Genomic DNA, 24641 nt, shown 5'->3' with positions numbered 1-24641 from the left:
TTCTTTCTTTCTTTCTTTCTTTCTTTCTTTCTTTCTTTCTTTCTTTCAACAGCTAACTTACATATTCACCATTGACTAGGTCTCTGTAGAATAAAATACTAGGTTGCCATAAAATTCACAAATTAGTCCATGTCAATACAAACGATCAGTACACATCAATTGCTTCAAAATATGTTGCTTTTCTTAGGGTACTGTTTATTAATAGCCTTAAGAAAATGGTATGGAATAATGTAAGCTGTGAAACAAAATAGTTTGAAGAGGTGTGTATTTGTATTTAAGATGATTATGTTAAAGATATGGTTAAAAGGTGTATATTCCTGTTCAGACAATAACTCCTTTTGAAGGAGTGGGGTGGCAATAATCTCTAGTTTATAAATTGAATCAAGAAATTTTCTTAGACGAGAAATAAAGGAGCAAGAGTTCACAAACTAGACACTTGGTTCAAGTTGCTCATGCTTTACTTTCATGTCTAACCTTCTTGAATTTAGTACAACTCCTGTGAATGACATGTGATGTGCAAACAGGTACAAACTTTTCTTAATCTCCTTCCAAAAACCTTAAGATCTCTAGGGTAACTAACTATGTGTTAGCTGTACATCACCTAACAAAATGTCTCAATCCGTACAACTGAATGTTTTCCCCTAAATCCTAAGCAACACATTCCCTCACAAGACTGCAATATTTTACTGAACTCAGACAAGGTGAGCTCAACACCCTTGCCATTAACTGGTGAGATGAAATAATCAGTCATAATCCTTAAGTTTCGGTTTATTTACACATCACTTGCAAATTAAACCCCCAAAGCTGAAATGAATAGAGATGTGCCTTGCCAACACAGAATAGAGAGATCTAGTAAGCACCGTTTACCATGTATTTAGCTAATGGATTTTGGAGCAGTGGTATCTAATCAGTTTTTTTCTCTTCTCTTTTCTTGGGTGTCTTCCAAGTATTCCAGATCCTTAGTGAAATTTGATAAGTCTTTAGAGCCTTTTGTTATATATTTTGAAGAAATGAGCATGGAAGCTGTAGCACTATTTTAAAGGAAAGCATGTGGAAATCACTGAAGGGGCACCTGGGTGGCTCAGTTGGTTAAGCATCTGCCTTCGGCTCAGGTCGTAATCCCAGTCCGGCATCAGGCTCCTTGCTCAGCAGGGAGCCTGCTTCTTCCTCTGCCTGCTGCTCCCCCTGCTTTTGTTCTCTCTCTCTTTCTCTGACAAATAAATAAATGAAATCTTAAAAAAAAAAAAAAGAAATTGCTGAAGGACTATGTGGCAAGATGTTGGGGAGGAGAGAGTGAAATAGAAGACCTAGAACAACTATTCAAACTAAAAGGTGGTCACAGGTTAAGATTTATTGACACTTTCCATGGAGGCTTTGAAAATATTTGAGAGAATGAATTTAAGTTGCATGAGTATTTAAGCATGCACAGTTCTTAGAATAATGCTTGACACATAGTCAACACTATGTATGTGTTAGCTACTATTAATATATTGTTATCATCATTACTTTTATTTTTATTCCAGCAGTCACGTAGGATGCCAGGTTTGAGCTTGTGTCTGTTTATTTGTCTTGTTTTTTGGATACTTAAGTAATGGGGTACCACAGAAGACTGGAAAACTTTAAGGACACTTGGGCTACACATACTATATAGTATCACAATTCCCCCCTCCTAAACTGGCAAATTCTCTATTTAAACAGATTAAATGTGTGTGTGTGTGTGTGTGTGTGTATACACACACACATATCCACACATATAAATAAAATCGTGAAGTGGGTAAGAAAAATGATCTATGCCAGAATTGTAGTCACAGCTTTAACCTTTATGAGATCTGTGTCTTGTCAAAATAAATAAATAACAAAATGGAAAAAAAAAATAGACCTTGGTCTCTGTCTCATAGGCCTATTGTGAAAGTTAATTATATTAACTTAATAAAATCCTTTTTATCCATGTATTCATTTATTCATTAAAAAGTAATTATTTTCGTGGCTAGCATTATCCTAGGTATAGGAGATAAAATTGTGAAAAAAACGATGTCTGCCTCCATGGAACTTTTATTCTTGTCTTTAGGAGATAGCAAATAAATCAGTAAGTACAAATAAATAGACAATGTACAAACTGTGGTGGCACTAATAAGAAAACAAATAGGCTTATCTGATAAAGAGTAATTAGAATGTTGCAGGAAGTGGCTCTGAGGAGGTTGCTTTTGAGCTGGGGCTTGGAAAGATGAGTAAATGCCATCCAGAGAGAAACATAGAAAGTGTCAAGAGTCTGAATGTGGAACAAATGACATATTTGAAGATCAGCAAAGAAGTATGCCTGGAATGAAGTAAATATTGAAGGAGATCAGATGGGAAATGGAGGCAGAAGACAAAACATATACAAACATCATATAGAGTTTAATATTATTCTGAATTCAAGGGAAGCCACTGAGAGGCTTAATGAAAGCAGTGGTGGGTGACATATTTGATTTTCTTTTTAAAAATAAGGAGAAAATATTGTCAAGAGACAAGCACAGAAACAGGGAGACTGGTTGAGAGTCAGGGGTTAACCAGTCATGTAGTAGCACTAGAGATAGAAGTAAAAGAAATCTATCTTAATTTTGGAGGCAAAACCAACAGGTATAGATGGATTGCTTATGAACGATGAGAAAAAGGAAACAAAGGTGACTCCAAGTTTTTTAGCTTAAAGATCTCATTGGGTGATGTTGCCACTTACGAAGGTAGGAAAATTCTCTGGAAGAAATATGTTTTCCTTGATATATTTCATTGTAATGGGGGTTGCTGGGCTTGAAGACATAAACTCACTGTATTTATGATGTTATACTTCAAAGAGAAGATGAGTCTGGCATTCCAGGTTATCTCAAAAATGGTAACATAGATTTGGGAGTCAAAAGTAAACTGCTAATATTCTAAGTATAAAACTGGATGAGATTGACTAAAGAGATTATATAGGGAAGCATGATTTAAAATGAACTCTGGGGCATTCCAAAATTTAGAGATCAACTATAGGAAAAGAGAGAGAGAGAGAGAGAGAGAGAGAGAGAAAGAACAGAAGAGTATCTGATTAAAAAAAAAATTAGCAAGTTGTAACGTGCCAGAAACTAGGAGAAGTGTTTCTAAAAAGTTAGTATGAGATAAATAAGAGGAAAGTATGATGTAGAGTTTAAGAGGACAGACTGCAACCAAAATGTCTGGATTCTAATCCAATCTCCACCAAGCAGCTGGGATGGTCATGGGAAAATTACTTCCTCTCTTGTGATATTCAATCTCCTCTTTCGTAAAACAGGGATGACAATCTTACCGGCCTCAAAGTGTGGTTGTGAGGATTAAATGAACTAATATACCTAATGCACTTAGAACACTTTTGGTACAGAGGAAGCTCGATAGAAGAGTTTGCTCCTAAGAAAAATACGAAAAACTATTTGAATGCTGCTGAGAGTTTAAGAAGAGGATCTGAGGATGAAGTTGACTAATGGTTTGTCATCATGGTAGTTTCTGTTGCATTAATGAGGTGATTTTAGTTGAGTAGCAAGGATATAAGTAAATTGGAGTGGGTTAAAAAGTGAAGAAGAGTTTATTTATTTATTTATTTTTAAAAGATTTTATTTATTTATTTGAGAGAGAGAATGAGAGAGAGAGAAAGCACATGAGAGCGGGGAGGGTCAGAGGGAGAAGCAGACTCCCCGCTCAGCAGGGAGCCCGATGCAGGACTTGATCCAGGGACTCCAGGATCATGACCTGAGCCGAAGGCAGTCGCTTAACCAACTGAGCCACCCAGGCACCCGTGAATAGAGTTCATTAATTGAAGAAGCTATATGTAGACAATTCTGTTGAGGGGTGTGTGTGTGTGTGTGTGTGTGTGTGTGTGTGTGTGTGTATAAAAGCAAACAACTAGGTGGAGGCTGGAAATGGGTTTGGAAATAAGACTGAAAGAGCATTTTTATTAGATGGTAGACATTAAAGCAAAATGTGAATTCTGGAGTAAAGCCCTGAAGAAGAAAATAAAATGCCCATTATATAGGCTTTCAGTAAAGCAGAACTTGTTTTCTCATCCATGTATTTTATCACCATTAATCACCAAAATGTCATTAAGTATGTACACTTCCCAAAGCAAACATAAGAACTGAATTTATGCTATCTCAAGTTGAACGAGAAAGAATAGATCAGCTCACAGCACTGAATTTTCTCAGTAGGACAGCTTCAGGTATGAATCAAAGGTCACACATCATGGCATTAAATCCCTCTTTGTTTCTATTGCTCATATACATACTCTCCAAGTCTAATATGCTCCCGCAGTAGAGAACCTAGAGGAAAAAGACATGGTTGTCTGGATTAATCAGTCAGGTGAAAACCTTTGCAAACTTCTGACTTCCCTGGCTTGAGTCACACACCAATCCCTGAATGTAGCCAGGAATATAGAGGGTTTAAATTGGTCAGGACAGTATAAGTTTTGGGGACTCAGGAAAGGCGGAGTCAACACCGAACTAAATGAATAAGGGATAAAACATGTTTATTTTCGAAGGGAGAGGAGTGGTTTCCAAGAAGGTATTGGCAGATCAAACAAAACAAAACAAAAAACAAAAGTGCATCTCTTCCAGCCATCCCATAAAGAACAGATCATCACCTCAGTTGTATTGTCCTATCTTCTTTAACTTAGTTTGCGATTTTTATGTTCTTTCTTGGGATGACTAGAGTTCATGTCACCTTAGTCTTGCTATTCCAGTTATAGGTTACCAGGGCTATGGTCCATTGACTACAGATCGTTATGCATTTGAATTCGAGGCCTTTCATAAACAGTATTTTTTTCTCCCTCTCATTATTTTCTTTCCTTTTGTTTTATATGGTTGCTGCTTCTTTCTCCATTCAATAATTATTCTTTTATTGGACTCCATCTTGATGAGTTTATACTTATTATTCTCTTCTTGCTTCTCCCCTCTTGGCTGCTAACTTCCTCTATCCTATTACATTTCCTAAGGACTACTTACTTTGAAGTAGAGGTACCTCTCCTTAGTCAAAGTCGTATCCTTTGACTTCCTGGCCAATAATTTCCCTGAGTGAGTAGAGACTTCTGTCTACACAATAATATATTTTTGTGTTTACACTACCAAAAGAAATTATGCATCTCATGTGTGAAGATCCTGACTTCTCTGTTAAAGGGCTTCAAGGGAAGGAAACTTCCACACCCACTTTGAAGGGAATCTCTTAGAATTGAAAAAAAAAAAAACTCCTTTAACTAACCTTTCCTATTTTCTTCATTTTTATATGTTCTACCATAACAGTAGGAGTCTGTTGTATTTTCAAGGCCTGGACAGAAAAATATCCTCTTTTGCTGAATATGCAATAAATTGCTATCTTCTCTCTCTTCTCCTGTGTTCCAGTATATCCCTTATGTGAGTGGAATGATGGTGAGTGCAATTAGACATGGGCTTCATATTAAACTTTCAATTTCTAGTCTCTGCAAGTGACTCAGACCTGTTTTGTCCAAAGATCAGAGTACTGTCATTATAAAAAAAATGCTCAAAAATATATTAAATAACTATTTCAAAAAATACAGTCGGGAAAAGTTGTTCAGCCTATTTCTGGGTCACATTTGCATTCTCTAAAAGGTAACCCCTGTCTTATGTTTTAGTATTCACACCTTGTGATCATTTCTGACTTATGATGTCATGGTCCTCCTTTAGAGCAACTTGCCAAAAGTACTGAACAGGCCTTTACTGATTCCTCAGTGGGGGTCTTTTAAATGTAAGTCTGCCTTCAATATGGTCCTAAGTCTAGGCATTTATTCAGACTTATTCAAATGATGAAATACTGTATCTCCAAAAGCTCTTTATGCACTTAATGAGAAGACAGGAAAATAAGATATTATCTTAAAGTATATTTATGGAAGGGAGGTGAGAGAGAAAGATGAAAAATTACCTCGTGATTCACATCTCTTTTCCTATTCCTGCCAAAGACATCTTCTCTTGTCCTCTGAATATTCCTGCAAAACCTCCTCTGCTTATCATGCCCTAAGATAATGATTTGCATTAAAAAAATTATTAAAGCACATATACTCATTTTTACCTCTTCCCACCTTCTCTCAGTTCCTGACATTAAAGGAACTATATGGAAGATTACAGTCCAACACATTTTTATTTCAGCTCCCAAGAATTGACAGAAATAAGGGAAGCATGATGGAATATGCAAGCCCCACAACTGTGAGACTCCAAGAAGTCAGTTCTATTAAAGGCTGGAGAGAGCATGGGCCCTGCCATCAGGAATTCTTCAGTCAAGATCGCTCTGTCCCAGACTCAAGGCTCTCTCAACGTAAATGAGTCTCTTTGAGGCAAACGGGATCTCTGTAGAGGCATTAAGAGGATTAGCCGATGTGTCCTGAGAGTTAGATTGGCAACTGGGAGTTTCAGGGAGACTTTTCTTCAAATCTAAGTGACACATTATTTATATTTTTACATATCTTAAAACCAGATGTATCTTAAATGTGAAGATATTTAAGAATACATTAACCTATTTACTTTACTTGCTTTTCCTTTTTACACGTACAAGAGTGATGATACATGATACATCAATGTTCAAATAAATCTGACTCAGCTGATTTTATAAGAATGAAACAAAAATTCTAAATAATAACAAAATTTATAGTTTAATTATTGGCAAATTTTTCTTTGTCATTGATAATTAAAATAATAATGCAGGCTTCTATGGACCAATTACAAAAATAAACTGGTGATAAAGTAAGACTGACATACTACCTTGGCAGAATCTTAGCAGTGTTTGGGACAGGGGTGTGAAGGTAAGATACTAATAAAGGTTTTAAGGCATAGTTTTAGATAAGGGCTTGATGAGAATTGGGTAAATTAGTGAGTAAGAGTTAAAGATTAGTAGACAGATCGAAGGAAGTTTAGAAATGTCTTTTTTTTTTTTTTTTTTTTAGAAGTGAGGCTTGAAGAGTAAAGAGTAAAGAGATGTTTAATACTAACTATTGCTCTGGGAAGGGGATATATACTCTAATAAGAGTAAGATGAGTTATATGGTGTTCAAAAAATGGATTTTTTAAAAATGCCTGATGCGAACAATTAATTTGATTCTCACTGGTAGAACTATGTCATAACTCTTAAACGGATTAGGATTATAACATGCCCAAGTAGTATCTTCTCAAATTCATCACTTATACCAATTTTTAAAAACAACAAACAAGCAAAAAAAATATAATTAACAATAATATGCCTCTTATCATCTTTAGCCTAACTAGACAATCTTGCTAAAAATGAGCCTGTGGTGGAGGGGCTGCAATTTTCATACTTTAGGCTTAGCTAACAACAAGGAAGAGAACACAGATACTGTCATATATCATTTCCAGCATGTCTACCAACCCAAAATTAGGTTGGGTAAAATATTTGTTCATGGCACAGCCCTTAAGGATCATATACCTTCCAGATAAACCAATTTAGTGATTCTTTGACTTAATAGGACTAAAAGATAGTGTTAAAAAACAAAACAACAATAACCAAAAAAGTCAGGTCCAAAATGGAATCGCTTTTGCTAACTCCTACCAAGAATTCATACCTAACCCCACTGCAGTTGCAGCCTTTCCCAGGAGTGGAATTTTAAACCAATCAGTCTGGAATTTTCTGATCAGCAACCAGTGAGGTAATCTGCATGATTAAGGCATCTGCCCTTTCCCCCTCAGGGAAGGTGATCTTATCTGAACCAATCCTTCATTTTCTTTTGCTAATAATATTCTCATCCTGACTAATTTCTGCCTATAAAGGCCTTCCATTTTGTATAGTTGCTCAGAGCTATTTTCTATTTGCTAGATGGGATGCTGCTGATTTGTGAATCTTTAATAAAGCCAATTAGATTTTCAAATTTAATTAGTTGAATTTTTGTTTTTTAACAATATTAAGCAGGGCCCTGATGTTTCAGTGTTTCTTTTCCTTTAGTGCCTGCCATTCTTTGTCATGCCCCTTCAAAGAATGAAAAGGTAGACCAGAGGAAGAGTGATGGGCAGCAAAGCAAAGTTTATTGAGCAATAGTACAAAACTCCCAAAAAGGGAGGGGATCAGAGAGGGTTATCATTGGAATTTCTAATTCTAGGCGTTCTTATGAGATTATTGGCCAGCTGTTTTAACCTGATTAACCCTCCTTGTGCCTGTCACCCAAACAGGTTTTTGTCTACAAGCTCATCTACCTATTAGGTAGTTGTTCACATGGAAAAAGGTGGAGGGCTCCTTCCAGAGTGGTGTTGAATAACAGGATGGGGTCTTTTCCTTTTTAAGGGTAGTTTCCTCCTAGAACAGGGGCCCCTTGTCCCTGTGTGCCTTTCTTCCAACTATCCTCCATTACTGATAATTTCAGAAAATATTTTGATGGCTCTGAGGATTTTATAATTTCCTCTTATTACCCTATAATGAAGGGGAACAGATTTTGCCACACCAAAATATGTCTCTTTGGCATAAGGTTTATCTGGAGTTGATTATTTTAAAAAACAGATACTGGAGAAGCTCTGAAAACCAAGTAGAAGTTAACCTTCTGTAAAAGAATTTTACATTTGTGAGGGAAATCTCCATTTGCAAGCCTGTCTCCCTCCCTGTACTAGGAAGAGGAGGAGGTCTAAATCTCTAGAAATTTTATCACTGGCGAAGACAGGCACCAAAATCTGCATCAGATCTTTACCCTTGCTTACTGTGCTTGTCCTGACAGCCTTCCAAACTGGATTCCTGACCCTCTACAACATCTTTTATCATTAGCTGGTAATGGTATTTAAAGTGGTGGCTTGGACCATTCCAGAGAGTTACTCAGTTTTCCTGGGCACCTTCCATGTGTCCAGGAGTATATATGTTATTAAACTTTTGTTTGTTTTTCTTCTGTCAATTAGCCTTTTTATTATAGGGGAGGGAGTCCTCAACCAAGAACCTAGAAAGGTAGAGAGAAAATTATTTTTTCTCCACCCCCCTCAACACTGCTGTCAAACTAAGTGTCTACTCTTGAAAAATTTCAAGTTATTGAAGCTCTGAATGTAAATCTAAGGATTGAAATATTACCTTGATTTCCCCTTCAAAGACATACTTGAGTGCTGGGTACCTATAAAAGTGTCCAAATAAGTTTTCATTTGACACTCAACAAACATGCCACTCTTTTAACTTAAATTCTAGAGCATATAAACATTAAAAATAGCACCACAGAATCCTAAAGATCTAAAGACAAGTCTAAATGTTGGCTTTATAATAGAATTGCAAATTCTCTGGAATAGAAGTGGTACAAGAGATGAGAGAAAAACTCTCTAAAGGCCTAATACACAAGGGAAGCCATTTTAGATTACTTCCTAAATCAGCATGACTGTATATAAACTTTTTTCAAACCAAAGGCCTAATTTATGGTCTACCATTCATGCATTGTACATATGCTTCGCGAATGAGTAGCCTAAAGGAAAACTCTCTTGTCCTTGAAATATCAATCAGTTCTCCTACTCCCTACATTACCTTATGATAAAACTTGTGATTCCTGCCTATATGCTAATCTATCATCTTTTGAGCTTCTACAAGATGCAAAAAGTACATAACTCTGTGAAAACTGTTCGTTTCCCTGTGAAGAGTGTGTTTCTCCGGCAGCTGTTTCAACCTGGGTTCAGATAAAACTCTCTTTCTTACTTTTAGAGATTCTAAAAGTTTTGTTCATTTCATGTCAACAGAAGTGGGAAGCAGAAAAGGGACAAAAGGGGTATTTTTTCCTCAGACACAACTTACTGTAAGCAAAAATTCATTCATTCATCTAATTAAAATTTATTGAGCTATTATGTGGCAAGCATAATTCTAAGTGAGAGTTTTACATTAGGGTGCAAAATAATCAAATTTCCTGTTCATGGATTTTACATTCTAACTGAGTCACAGAGAAAATAAGTAATCAGGTTGCCATGTAGAATCACAGATGGTTGTTAGGGCTATAGAATGAAGAAAAATAATGAAGGGAGATTGAGAGCAAAATGATGAAGGGAAGGAAACCAGGAGGAAACTTATTATTCTACATTTCTTTCCCTATAAATTTTCTTTTCTCTAATCTTTCTCAATTTCCAACTAAACAGTTTGTTCCTCCTGAACTAACCTATCAGTTTTCAGATTATTTGGTTTTTATTTTTCATAGCTGTGTCATTTCACTTTATAGTTTTAGGAAATTTCTCAACTTTTTATCCAACTTTTCTTTCATTATTGAATGTTACATTTTTAATTATAAGGACACTGTTTTACTTTGTGATTGCTCCTTTTTCATTTTAGTCTATTCTTGTTTTACGACTGCAATATCTTCTCAAATTTTTCCTGAAAACATTATATATATTTACATATACAACATATGTTTATGTATATGTATGCATTTAAATTGTGCTTTCTGAATTATTACTGTTTCTTTTGTCATCAATTGTTTCATTTATTGACTTAGATCCTGATATTTTCACTCTATTTCCAAAATAATATTTTTTTTTTATTCATGTTTAATAACAAAGTACAAGGTTAGTTTATTCATTTAGCCCTTGTGGTAGGTAGAATAATGGCTTCTGAAAGATGTCCATGTACTAATCCATGGAACCTTGAATATGTTATAATACATGATGGCAAAGGGGAATTAAAGTAACAAATGGGATTAATGTTGCTAATCAGCTGAGCTTAAAGTAGAGAGATAATCCTGAGTTTTCTGGTAGGTCCAATGTAATTACAAGGGTCCTTAAATGTAAAAGCAGAAGAATGCCAGAATAATGTAGTGTAAAAAAGACTCTGCTGGCCATTGTTGAATTTAAAAGTGGCAGGTAAAGAATTCAGGTGACCTCCAGAAGCCAGAAAAACAACAACAATAAGAACAAATCTAGGAACCAAATTCTTCTCTAGAGCCTCCAGAAGAAATGCAACCCTGTTAACTTCTTGATTTTAGACCACTGAGACCCATTTTGAACTTCTAGCCTATAGAACTGAATGATAATAATAAATGTGTGTGGTTATCTTAAGCCATCAAGTTTGCGGTAAGTAGCTGCAGAAGCAATAGAAATCTACTATAGCCTTCCACTGGAGTTTCTCTATGGGTTTTCTCTACTGATCTTCAGATCTTTTACTGAAGAGCATTGTCAGTTTTAGCTTTTAGTTGGGCAGGAGACAGGTAGACTAAACTATGAGTGATTCTATTCTCAGAAGCTAAAATATATACTAGATACTTGTCAGTCTGGTCCAAATATATCATTCAATTTTTAGAGTATATTGATCACTTTAAACTGACACAAATATTGCTTTTACAATTTCAGCATGAAAATAGAGCAGTTAAAGGCCATTTGCTTGAATATTCTCTAGATGTTAGGTAGCAGTAACTATTTTTTAATCTTTGATATATTTCATCTGCTTTTTGTTTTTAGGAGTCACCAAAATTTCTGGATATTCTGATGTTCCATTCTCCAATTCATATGTTTAAGGTTTTATTCCTGTTTGTACATTTTTACCCTCATTCAATGGGATTTATAAGTGGAGAGATAAAATGTAAAGGCATATCCAGCCATCCAACTTACAGTAGAAACCAAATTTAGTTCTTATATTCTTTTCTTTCCCTAGAAGTAACCACCTCTAGAATGAAAACTAATAGCTGGCTGTAAGAGCTCAAGAGTGGTTGGAGTTTTTTGGACCAGATACTATTCAATGCTCAGAAAACAAGGGGAAGTATCTTCTCTAGGCTCATCAATCTAAAGCAAGAGCTTTTATTACAGAATGTTAGCATCAGAGAAACTATTGTGCCTGAATAACTAGCCATAAAATGCAGGGCTAAGGAAGTTGATTTTTGCTTCTTGTGCCCTCAGAAACTCTTGGAGTGTCACTCACAGATCTCTCTACATGTGCAATTGCCTCTGGATCATGAATTGCTCTGCTGTGTCAAATATCCAGTCCCAATTCCTGCCATTTTCCTGTAGATTTTACAGCATCTACCTCACACCAATGGCTATACATCTTCGTCCTGCATGTGCCACCTGGCTTCGAAATGACTGACCTGGCTTATCCTCTATTATTCTTGTTTTTGTTATAATGTTTAACACTTCATGAAGAGAAGTGGTGATCCTCTTAAAGCATTACTAGCTAGGGCTGACTTTATCACACCACTTATAACCAATCAATAGATTGCACGCATATATGAATACAGGCATTTTTAAAAACACCAATAAAACCTTATTCTCAACATTTCTCCTGATAGCAGAGCTCTAAGTGATGGCAGATTAAAATATTCCTATTGAAAGGAGGGACACTCTAGCAGAGTTGGTCCAGAGTTTTCATATACAACAAAACCTTATTTAGATTTGTTTTGGCCATTACACTAGTTCAAATGAAAATTTTTCCCATGTTTTCACCCATTTTTCTGGATGCTGAGTAATATATATACTTGCCTGTTTGCATTCTCTGCCAAAGGCAAGTTTTTCTCCCAGCGGGCCATAATACCATATTCTAGAGTAAACTCATTCATGTGCCTTGGGACCTCTGAAACCAAACATTCCTATGAACACATCCCACATTGATTGCACTTGGCAAAAGAATATTTACTTGATTCAACCAAATGAGTACAAGTAATTATAAGCAAGTAAGATTTGCCCTCAAAATAAACCAGCACCTTTGGCCAATTCAAACATTTAAAGTGCCAAATCCCTGATTTTCAACCATGTAAAACCTGACAGATTAAGTCGGCCTGCCTGTCAGAGACCAACCTGAAATGTCAGAACAATACTTCAGAGATATGCTTTACATTGTGAAGTGCCATTGATATTCAAGCTAGTTAATAAGATAACAGATATGCTAATTTCTACACAAAAAAATGGCATTGCTAATTAGTCTCTTAAGTCAGACCATTTTAAATGTAAAAATGTATATGCATCTTTCCTGCAAAGTCTTTGCAAGATGGAAGTCCTGCAAAGTCTTTGCAAGATGGAAATTATCTAATGACTCCAACATATGGTGAAGGTACAAACAATATGTTGGAAGCTGACTTTTAGAACAGTGAAGAGTGAGAGATCACTGCATACATAATAAGTTTAATTTTTAAAGGAATACTAATTAGATAAGGATCTAATGAAGGGTACCTGATTGGCAGCAGCAGGGAACGATGTCCCTGCTGTTCAAACTTAACGCCTAGTAACAGTTATCTCTTGGTGGGGGAAAACAGAAACAAAGAAAGACCTCTGAAAAGAGAGGTCAGTGTCATTGCTTGCATAGGTGTTTCCAATAGGTCTCTTATATTCAGTCTGAGTGCAGAGATGAAGGTAACAGCTAACAAGAATCTTTGCAATATAGTAAAGAGTTATAATTCATTGGCCTTTTAATGTATCTGGATGTAATGTCATTGAAGCCATTGTTATTGATTTGGACTATATAATTCTAAGAAGTTTAGGACAGGTATGCGTGATATGTAAATATGGTGGGAAGGAGAGAGAGGTTGGGTAAAGGAAGAGAGCTGACAAATGGTATGGCGAAAAGAACCTTGAACTATATTCAAGGACTTAAGATGATTGCCAAGAAGTGCCATCCCTTGGAGATAAATTAATGAGTTTCCATTATTTAAACTTGGTCTCTATCAAATATCTATAGAAAAAAAAAAAACTGTCATGAGAAAGTAATGTGAAAGCTTACAACAACTGAAGAGATTACCCCCTTGAAGGCAAGAAGCCAATTTCTATTAACTGTAGAAGGAAAGAAAAAAAAAATGCAGTTCTCTGTGATAGGAAGCTGATTGCACAAGAAGATAAAGATTCAGCAGTTGCATCACCCAGGCATGCACCAGGTCTGAGTAAGCATGTGACATTCGTGTGACTGTGACATCTGAATGAGTACATATTGTTAGGGGGAGTCAATAAATTTTTAAATGCATATACTGTGCCAATAATAATTTAAACCAACTCTCCCTTTTCAATCACAAAGTAATTTGTTTCAGATAATGGTATCTTTTCTTGTGGAAATGATATCCTAAAGAAAAATCTGGATTGCTGTGGTATCTTTAAATGGATATACTTAACATCAGCAGTGTTTCTGGATCTACGTTAAACATCAGAAAACTCTAAGGACTCCTTCTCAATTTCAGTAACAATAGGTAGTCATGATTAGGTCTCCTTTTAGAAGCTACCTGGGTTGTGATTAAAGGTGACAAAAAGAACCACTGGTAGGGTAGTTTGGTTACTGAATCATTTTAACCACATTTACCCTCTTTATTCACTTGTCGAAGAGAAGGAGTTCTTTCTTTACCAAAGAAGACTTGTTCTTATCCATAATAATACCTTTGTCTCCAGAGTCCTCTGTGACTTTTAGAGCATGACAGTTTCATCACAGTTTCTCAGATTGTATTTTTTTTCTTCCTTTCAAGAGCAGGTGATTCTTACTTACTTCTAATTGGAAGTGAAACTGCTATGCTACCTAACTGTATTTGACAAAGTGGCCATCGTGATCCCACTAGAGTTAGAAATCTATCCCCCCCGCCCCCACTTTTTGCCCTTTCCTTGCCAGATACAGATACTAGAATTAGATGCCTTATTTTTGGGAAATAAGGGAAAATAGTAAAAGATGGATTCAGGAGTAGATGTGAGAGGCGATTAAGAGCTCATACTTCATAACATAATTGATCTACTGCAAAGATCTTTTAATTCATGTGTAAATGTTTAAGAATTTTCCACCTAGAACTAAGCTGGGTCTTGTGGGTCTTCCCACACAGTGATCCTCAAAGTAGATCCCAGAGTTTAAAAGCTCTATTTAATAAGTTCTGGATTTTTTTTTTAAAGATTTTATTTATTTGAGAGAGAGAATGAGATAGAGAGAGAGCACGAGAGGGAAGAGGGTCAGAGGGAGAAGCAGGGCTTCTCCCTGCTGAGGAGGGAGCCTGATGCGGGTCTCGATCCCGGGAGTCTAGGATCATGACCTGAGCCGAAGGCAGTTGCTTAACCAGCTGAGCCACCCAGGCGCCCAAGTTCTGGATTTTTAAAATTTTTTATCAAACATTCTTTATTTTGGTTTTCCTGCCAAGTTTACTCTGGCCTCCTGTCTCTAACTTTACTTCATCTGTTATCTCTGAAAGGCAATGTTTTCCTTTTAAATCATAATTAATAATTATTTTATATTAATTCATTCATCAGATTTTTATCAATAGATGTCCCAAAATCTGGTCATAAAGTAGTTCACAAAACAGAGTACCTGATCTCCCAATCTTAATACTGCATTGGGGGAATCAGAAAATAAACAATAAACGTTATTTTCAGAAAACGATCTGTGTTTTGAAGAAATTAAAATAATAGAAGAGAGACTGTGTGACAGACATTAATGAGAAGTCTCTCTGGGGGAGATGACATCTGATCAATGTCAGGAATGACCAAAAGAATCACTTATGCAAAGATCTAGAGAAAGAATAGTTTAGGCAGGCAGAATAGGAAATCTAAGTATTGTGAGACAGGAACGATCGCGCGGCATGTCCCAGGAACCGGAAGGAGACCAGAATGACTGAATGCTAATGAAGGAAAATTAAAAAGAAAATGTGGAAGACAAGAATAGAGAATCAAGAGAAGCCAGATCTTATAGGCCAGGTTTAGAAGACATACTTTAGATGAAGTGTTAATCATTCCATGAAAACTAGATGCAGGGCTGGGGATTAATTAACAAACTTTATTATTCTTCTGTGTCCTACAGGCTCTAGAGCAAGAAATAAAATGAAGCAAAGAATAGCATAGTTTAAATATCTGCTACATACAAAAACTTATTTGGCTTATGATTGGCTCTAGATAAGTACTTTAGGGGAGGAGAAATTTAAACTGACTTAGGTATTAAGAATTTCCTTCTTCCCTCATGATTTTCTTTTATTGTACCCTACCTTTTGTACCTGGTCTCATTCATTCTATTTAATTTTTCATTTTGAGGTCCCATGCTACAGTTCAGTCAAAATTCCCAGCAACAGGCATCTTATTGCCGTTGTTTCATTAGGACAACGTATTTCAGAGAGTGAAAAGTGACTCAGTTGAGAGAGCAGCTGCTAAATTTTCCACTGACTAAAGGGGCTGTTTGTGCTGAGTGGGCACTCCTCTCAGAAAATTCATATCCTCGGTCTTCAGACAGCTCAAGGAAATGATCATTACCTGCAGGACCATTCTTATCACTTCTTCATTGCACATTTTATCCTCCAGCCACCTCACCAAGAATCTCCATTCTGGCCATGCGCTTCAGGTAAACACCCACCAACATACTCAGGACAAGTGATTGTTGTGATACGGGTAAAATAGCCCTTCAGAAATAAATTTGCATCCCGGAAAAACACCAAATACAACTCCGATTTGGGGCCACTGGATCATTTCTCTCAAACTGGGAAAGATCACATATTTATTTTTAAAGATGGAACATCATGGTGTGTTTTCGAAATGGATTTTAAAGTGGCTGTGTGGGTGACTCCCTTGACAGTATGTGACAGAGGAAGCATTGCCAGTTTGAGGTTTCATTTCAATATAGGCAGACTCTTAATTCTTTGCAGTAATTGTTTGGGGAATCATATACCATCTGTAGGATTTAATTTTTATTCATTACTCTTATAACAAATATATTGCATTTCTTTGCTTATTGCAAAATAATTCAAACGCTATGTAATGAATGGATTTAAGTGTTAAAACCCTTTTTCCCTTCCCCATGGATCACCTGCCAATCCTACTATCCTCTCGAGTGGTAGCCATTAGTTACAGTTTGATGCTTCCGTCTAGATCTCTTCATATACCCCACAAAGGCATTTAAATACACACACCCACACACACATACACTGTTTTATGTCATTAGTTTTGAACATCAATTGGAAAGGTTGTCTGCTTCATAAGAGCATATTGTGAAGATCTGTCTATGAAAGTAAATACAAACTTTGTTTAAAACTTAGCTTCAAATTTCAGGGGTGGATGCCCCATAATTTCATTTGCTAATTAATTCTTCTTCTTCTTTTTTTTTTTTTAAAGATTTTATTTATTTATTTGACAGAGAGAGACACAGTGAGAGAGGGAACACAAGCAGGAGGAGTGGCAGAGGGAGAAGCGAAGCAGGCTTCCTGCAGAGCAGGGAGCCCGATGTGGGGCTCGATCCCAAGACCCTGGGATCATGACCTGAGCCGAAGGCAGACGCTTAACGACTGAGCCACCCAGGCGCCCCTAATTAATTATTCTTCTATTGGAGACATAAATGTTCTAAGTTTTTCTTCTGGGAAGATTTCTAACTTCATGCTTTTATACAATTTTTTCCCTAAATAAAATTTGAACATTGAACCCAAAATCATACAGATTTCACACAGCAAATCTGCAAAAATATACCACCTATTACTAATATATGTTATAAAAAATCTTATTGTAGAAACTCTGCTCAATTATGACACTATCTACCTGGAGATAGCATCACATCCTGGTTCTACCAGAATGTCCCTCCCACACACACACATTTCAGTTGCCAATCACAAGTCCAGATTGTTACCTGTGCTTCTGACTGAACTACTACAGGTTGGATGTTCCAACAATCCCTCCTCAGGTTTGATTAATCTGATAGAGCAGTTCACAAAACTTGGAGAAACATTTTATTATAAAAGGATATGCCAAATGGTAGAGATGCATAGGACCAGGTATGTGGGAAGGGGTGCATGCCTTGTCCAGGCATGCCACTCTCCCTGCATCTGCATATGTTCACCAACCCAGGAGCTCTCCAAACCTCATCCACTTGGGTTTTTATGAAGGCTACATCATATAGTCATGGTTGATTTTATCACTGGCCATTGGTGACTGATTCAATTTCTTGCCCCATTCACCCTCCCTGGGGACTGAAAGTTCCAACCCTTTAATCATGTGCTCTGGTTGCTCCCTTGGCAACTAGAACCCCCAGTCTTTAGATAGGGTCCAAAAGTTACTTCATTCCATAACAAACTACAACTTTATTGCTCTCATCATAGCATATTACAAGGGTTTTTGGAGCTTCGTGTCAGAATGGGGAAGAAGACCAAATACATATTTCATATTATAAATCACAATATCACACATCCTAATGTCATAAAATATTTTATGTGTGTATACTCATTTTTTTAAGAAACTGGATATAGGGGTGCCTGGGTGGGTCAGTCAGTTGGGTGTCTGCCTTCAGCTCAGGTCATGATTATGGGGTCCTGGCATTGAGCTCCACATTGGGCTCCCTGCTCAGTGAGGAGTCTGCCTCTCCCTCTCCTCTGTCTCTCCCCCAGCTCATGTTCTCTCTCCTGCTCTCTCTAATAAATAAATAAAATCTTAAAAAAAGAAATTAGATATATTCTTATTCCATTGGATGGATTAGTCTCCATGAGATAATTCTTGGGGGGGGGGGTTTGAAGAACTGATGATGATGATGATGATAGTATATAATGTAAAGATAGCTCTATTGAGTGATCCCATAACTGACAACTGGCTAAGTGTCTTTTATCTAGAATAGTGATATCAGACAACATAAAGTCTATTATAACACTAAAAATAAAGTCACTTCCATTATTTCACTTTATCATTATTGCAATTTTATAAGAAAGTGGATAGTTCTTTAACTTTCCAAGAGCACCTTCACAACACATTTATAATTACCTATTTTTATTTAAAATGCCTTAAAAATTGAACATATGAATAGTTTTTGATCATGAAATAGTTACCTTTAAGTGCTGACCAGTTGTTAATGCTTAGCTCTCTATTACTTAGGCTGAAATGTAGCCAGCAGGCATTGACAAAACCACATACATTGTTAAAACATTAAAATACCTCTGATTGGGCAGGTAAATGGCCAACTTCCAAGCCTCTGAGTGTTGCCCATCTGTCTGCCTCAGACTTGGTCCATCCGTTGGAATTCCCTAGGTCCACCCAGGTTCAGAAAACAAATTACTGACAGAAGCAGAGACTTATTTTCTGTACAATTGCTGTCACTGCTGAACAGCAGTTAAGCATTTTGAATATTACCCCTCAATAATACCATATAGATGCATCAGTTGAGTTGATCCCCACAGGCTCATACATTTCTTAGGGACTTTTTTGACTCTTCTCCATGTCTCCTACATGGACTACTGTTCATAAGTCATGAGAAAGGAGGAAAAACAATTTCTCCTGTAACCTTTGAGGTTCTCAGCTAAGATTCCCCCAAACAAAAAGATAGATTAACAGGAGAAAAACAAATTTAATTCTGTAATACATACAGGAACCCCATAAAGAGATGAGACACAAAGAAGTGACCAGAACAGGAAGCTTTTATACCTTTTAAACAAAGAAACAATACATTTGTGAAGGATTGACAAGACAAAGCTGTTTGGGCTGGAGATAGTAAACTACTGAAGAAGTAACAAGGTTTGCTTAGCCTTCTAGGCTCTACATTCCCTGTCACTGGTGATAAGGAAGCCTGGTGAAAAGGGAGGGTGCCTTTCACAAGTGAGATTCGTCTACTTTCAGGGGGACAAAGGACTACCAGACTGTCCTTTTTATGTTGGCTGCTTCTTTTTCTTTCTTTCTTTCTTTCTTTTTTTTTTTTTTTAAGATTTATTAATTTACTTATTTGACAGAGAGATAGCGAGAGCAGGAACACAAGTAGGGGGAGTGGGAGAGGGAGAAGCAGGCTTCCTGCGGAGCAGGGAGCCCGATGTGGGGCTCGATCCCAGGACCCTGGGATCATGACCTGAGCTGAAGGCAGACACTTAACGACTGAGCCATCCAGGCGCCCCAATGTTGGCTGTTTCTTAAGTACCTTTATTTCCAAATAACAATCTGCCAAAGTGGAATATTTTGGGGTGACATATATTCAGAAGCCCTATAGCCATAGTACCAAAAATTACTATTTTTGACATGTAATATCAAGATATTATTATTTACTAAGTAAAGGAATGCCTACAAGATATTATCTATCTTAAAAAGAGAATATATTGTCTATCTTATACACTTAAGTAAAGATTTTTTTAATTTTTTAATAGTCCAATTTATCACCTTTTTAAAAAATATTTTATTTATTTATTTGACAGAGAGAGACACAGAGAGAGAGAAAGCACAAGCAGGGGGAGTGGGAGAGGGAGAAGCAGGCTTCCTGCTGAGCAGGGAGCCCGATGTGGGGCTCAGTCCCGGGACCCTGGGATCATGACCTGAGCCAAAGGCAGAGGCTTAACCAACTGAGCCACCCAGGCGCCCCAGAGTATAGATTTTTATTACTGTTTATTTGTATTCTTTTTCCTTTAACTATGTATCCTCCTGACAATTTTACTATTCTGAATGATTCTTTTCTGTTGTAATTCACATTTAAGCCTAAATGCTTACTTCCAAAACACTGATATTCAAAGGAGATATTCTGGAAGATTGATTCTATGTCTTTGTTTAAAATTCTTTCATCAACAATTTTGGTTTAATGGATAGAAATATATATGAACTGGAAAAAAAAAAAAAGGGAGCAGGGAAAGAAACCCAGGGTTAACAGTGGTCAGCAAATTAACACTTGTCATGTGATGAGCACATGAATACCATCTGCAAAGCCAAACAAAAGGAATGTAATTTTAGGTATGTTGTTAACATATCAATAACTGGATGATGGGTTCAAAAATATTGTACTATGTAATCAACAAAACAAAACATTCTTGTTTTGTTTTGCTTTATTAATTCCAGCTTCTTTCTAAGACTTTAAGATATAAGAAAGCTTCCCAGAGAGAGAAATCTATCCCATCCTTGCCCCATTCTTTCCCCCAAATTTGTTTCCATTAATAAATAATATACTAGGTATATTTCTCATACCACAAACCAGGTGTAGAAATAAAATTATCCCTCCCCCATTATTAAATTTAATTTTTATTAATTTTTTTTTCAGCTTCATCTCCAGCAGGATTTGAAAATTTATTCTTGGTCAGTTCAAGGACTCAGTGATTGAAAGTTTTCCCTTGCCTCACACTGGGTTTTAGTCTAGTTTCTTGGAGGCTATTTGATTGCTAATGAATGCATTGGGTAGGAAGGTAGCTATCTGGTCTTCAGTCACTGCCACCTCTCCATGATGAACTATACTGAGATAAACATTGTTCCTTTAATAAACATTTTGTCTATCCATGTAAATAACTGGGACAACCTAAGTTTTACCTGCTCTGTAATCATTAGTCTACAACTACATTTTTCTTAAGATTTTATTTACTTATTTGACAGAGAGAGAGAGAGAACAAGCAGGCAGACTGTCAGGCAGAGGGAGAGGGAGAAGCAGGCTCCCCACTGAGCAGGGCTACATCCCAGGACCCTGGGATCATGACTTGAGCTGAAGGCAGACTTAAGGGACAGAGCCATCCAGGCACCCCTACAGCTAAATTCTTGACCACAGGCTTCTCAGCTCTGTCTCACTCTCAAGTACTTCTGCTTTTCTTGAGCGCACAGGTAACACATCACTGTTTTCACACTTCACTGTCCAGGGAATGCTAAGTGTATCAGAGACCCATTGACTATATATCTCATTTGGCCATCTCCTCTTTTCCTGCTCCTAAACTATGCTTGGCATGCAGATATTATGTGAAGCTGGCTGCCTTACTGGGTTCTCTGTCAGATTGTCCTCTGCTTTTATAGCCTCCAAGACTATTTGGAGTTTCTGTTACCCCTCAAGACCTCTCATTTCACCTCATTTGGAAAGCAGGGCCCTGGGTCCATTCTCTCTGACTCTTCTTTTTTTTTTTAAGATTTTATTTATTTGACAGAGAGATTGACAGTGAGAGAGGGAACACAAGCAGGGGGAGTGGGAGAGAAAGAAGCAGCCTTCCCGCTGAGCGGGGAGCCCGATGTGGGGCTTGATCCCAGGACCCTGGGATCATGACCTGAGCCGAAGGCAGACGTTTAACGACTGAGCCACCCAGGCGCCCCCTCTCTGACTCTTCTTACCCCTATGTTCAGCCTATGGAATTTTCATCTAACATGGGTCAGATAGTCTTTGATAGGTTATTAAGGGCAAAGATATAATATTCTGAATCATGCAGGATATAGGGAGGTGAATCTCAGTAGTTAAAATTCTTGCATTTTCAAGTTGCTTTTTCTGCTAAAAACAATCATCATGCTATTAGTTTCAAAAGTCAACTTAAAAACCCCAAAACCTATGGTGAGAGTTCTAAGAGTGTACATTTTCTAAACCCATTGGCCTATGCACTCATTTAAATTATACCTCAATAAAGTTTATTTTAAAAGACAATAAAAACTCAAAATTTACTAAGTAAGTCTCTATTTCTTTGGTATTTTCTCTCAGTCAATTAGTAGAGAATACCGTAAACACCATCTTATCTATGGAATGTATTTATTGAGATAAGAGGATGCAGGAAGGGGGAAAAACTAAAAATAATATTCTATAAGATACTAATAACAGCAATAATAATGGTGATAAAAACTAACACAGTTTCCTACTGTGTACCAGAAAAAAACAATTTATATCAGCTGATCCTCACTATAATTCTATAAAATCACTTTATGATTAGCTAGATTTCAAGAGAACCGAGGCTTAGGAGATTAAAAGAAATATGTAAGATCTTATTTGTGGTGGGGAGTGATTTAAAAGCCTACGGTTGAATTTCCAAGTCCTCACTCTTTTTTTTTTTTAAGATTTTCTTTATTTATTTGACAGAGAGAGACAGTGAGAGAGGGAACACAGCAGGGGAAGCGGGAGAGGGAGAAGCAGTCTTCCCTCCAAGCAAGGAGCACGAGGCGGGGCTTGATTCCAGGACCCTGGGATCATGACCCGAGCCGAAGGCAGACACTTAACAGCTGAGCCACCCAGGTGCCCCCCAAGTCCTCACTCTTAACCACTACTCTATACCAATACTTAAAGGTGTTTTTTCTGGTCAAAGCTATGATCGTAGTACAAACAAAATGGCATTGGTAATGTGATGATGATGATGACATGGGAAGGATATGCTGATACTGGCCATTTTTAACATTAATCCCTGTCATGCTCAGTGTCCAATCTGCATTTACCCATTTTCTACTCACAAAAGTCTTATGACAGTATTATTTGTATTTTCTCCATTTTAACAATGAGAAAACTGAGTCTCAGGGAAGATAAATAACATGCTTAAAATCTTTCATCTAAAAAGTATTACAAGTTTAGACAGGAATAGAGGTTTGTTTGGCATTAGAGCTCACTCGGCCACTTTGGTTCAATCCTCTCAATAGCTTGCTTCTCTCTCTCTCTTAAGAAATAAACATATTATTTCTATTGTTACAGTGTTTTGTTCCCATACCCAGTGACTTAACATTCCATTATTGTGATTTATTTGGGATTGTTGACTTAATAATAAAAGTCACTGATTTTCAAGAACAGTACATGCTGTCATCTTGCACAAAGACAGGGGCTGATAAAATGGGAAAAAATAGAAATAACCCTTTCCTCAACATTGATTTGTATCAATACCTTCATATTTATATCTTCGCATTCAGCTATCCATCTATCTTTTATCTATCTCTCTCAATAGATTTGTTCATTTTATATATCGTCTTCTTTGAAGATAGGATGAAAAACAGGTAGAGAAGAGCAGTAACTTTTATAGTTCTCTTTTGTTCCTCCTCACTACCAGTTGAAAAGTAATGCATTATAACCACTTCTTGAATCCATGAATGCACATAAACTCACAAGCAATTATTTACTAGGTTCCCATGGGTTCTTAGTACTTAGTGTGAAAATACATTGCTCTACAAATTCAAGAGGTTCAGGGAAAAAGGGAAATGCAAGGCTAATGGAATAACTTTAGTCACATTCAGAGCCTTGCATGAAATCCATTCTGGAAGCAAAGAAATTTTGGCCAGCATTAGAAGACCATAATGATATGAAATAAGCAGACACCAACAATTGGACCTTTAGGTTGGACGTGTATATTTGGGACTGAGGAATTAGGAAACCCTTGAGGGTAGAACAAGGGGAAAAACAGAAAGCTCAAGAAATACAAGATGAGCTTTGATGATCTTCAGGCAGGCATGAAGCTAGAGGCAGTGGTAAAGCTCCATTTAAAGTTGTATTTTCAGAGTTATTTCCTTCAATACTGCTTAACACTGTAATTTTATTAGCCACTGGACTGAGACGAAGATGACTTTGGCAGCTCAATGTAAACTGAACATGTCTTAGCAACTCCCATAGGAAGTCACTGCATTCTAAATGACATGCTGCCATAGACAGCATCAGAAAGAAAAAATAGTTTTGCTTTAGGGAGAAAATCATGCTCATCCAAGAAGATTTAGTATTTACATATTATTGGAAAGCTCTCTATAGCCTCAAAGGCTAAGACCCTTTTCTTCTTCCTGTAGTTTTACGGCAACTTATAACCCTAAAAATATCTAAACAATTTAATTTGCTTCAAAATGTGAAAACCCACAGGGATAAATGGTTCTTCCAGCTATTGCTATTGATATAAAAATAAATCGAGTATATAAAGAACATAGGTTTACACGTTCAAATTAACATTATTTATTTTAAATAAATAAGTTTCACATGTGAAACGCTAATTCAAGCACCGCAGTGAAGCGGTGATTTGCAAAGGCATTTTGTTCAAATATTAGTTGAAGCAACTGAACAATATAGAGTTCAACATTTTATTCCGGGATATAGAAATCAGGCAATTCTCAGGCACCCCTGTATTAGGTCATACTAGTGCTTTTGAAA

The 24641-nt window shown here is 36.8% G+C and overlaps 1 long non-coding RNA gene across 1 annotated transcript in view; it reads right to left on the bottom strand.

Annotated features, from left to right (window-relative positions):
• Positions 1 to 5914: 5914 nt before the first annotated feature.
• The window catches only part of LOC141374755 (uncharacterized), a 48642-nt gene continuing 29915 nt past the window's right edge, over positions 5915 to 24641 (bottom strand). The window contains exon 4 of the long non-coding RNA XR_012381880.1: positions 5915 to 6008. This is a non-coding gene — a long non-coding RNA (uncharacterized lncRNA). The remainder of the gene's footprint in view (positions 6009 to 24641) is intronic.

The sequence above is a fragment of the Callorhinus ursinus genome, unplaced genomic scaffold, assembly GCF_003265705.2.
Source record: "Callorhinus ursinus isolate GAN/ISIS: 27379988/994484 unplaced genomic scaffold, GSC_fseal_2.0 scaffold21, whole genome shotgun sequence".
NCBI lineage: Eukaryota > Metazoa > Chordata > Mammalia > Carnivora > Otariidae > Callorhinus > Callorhinus ursinus.
The sequence above is the reverse complement of the archived record's forward strand: the minus strand, read 5'-3'. Positions and strand labels throughout refer to the sequence as shown.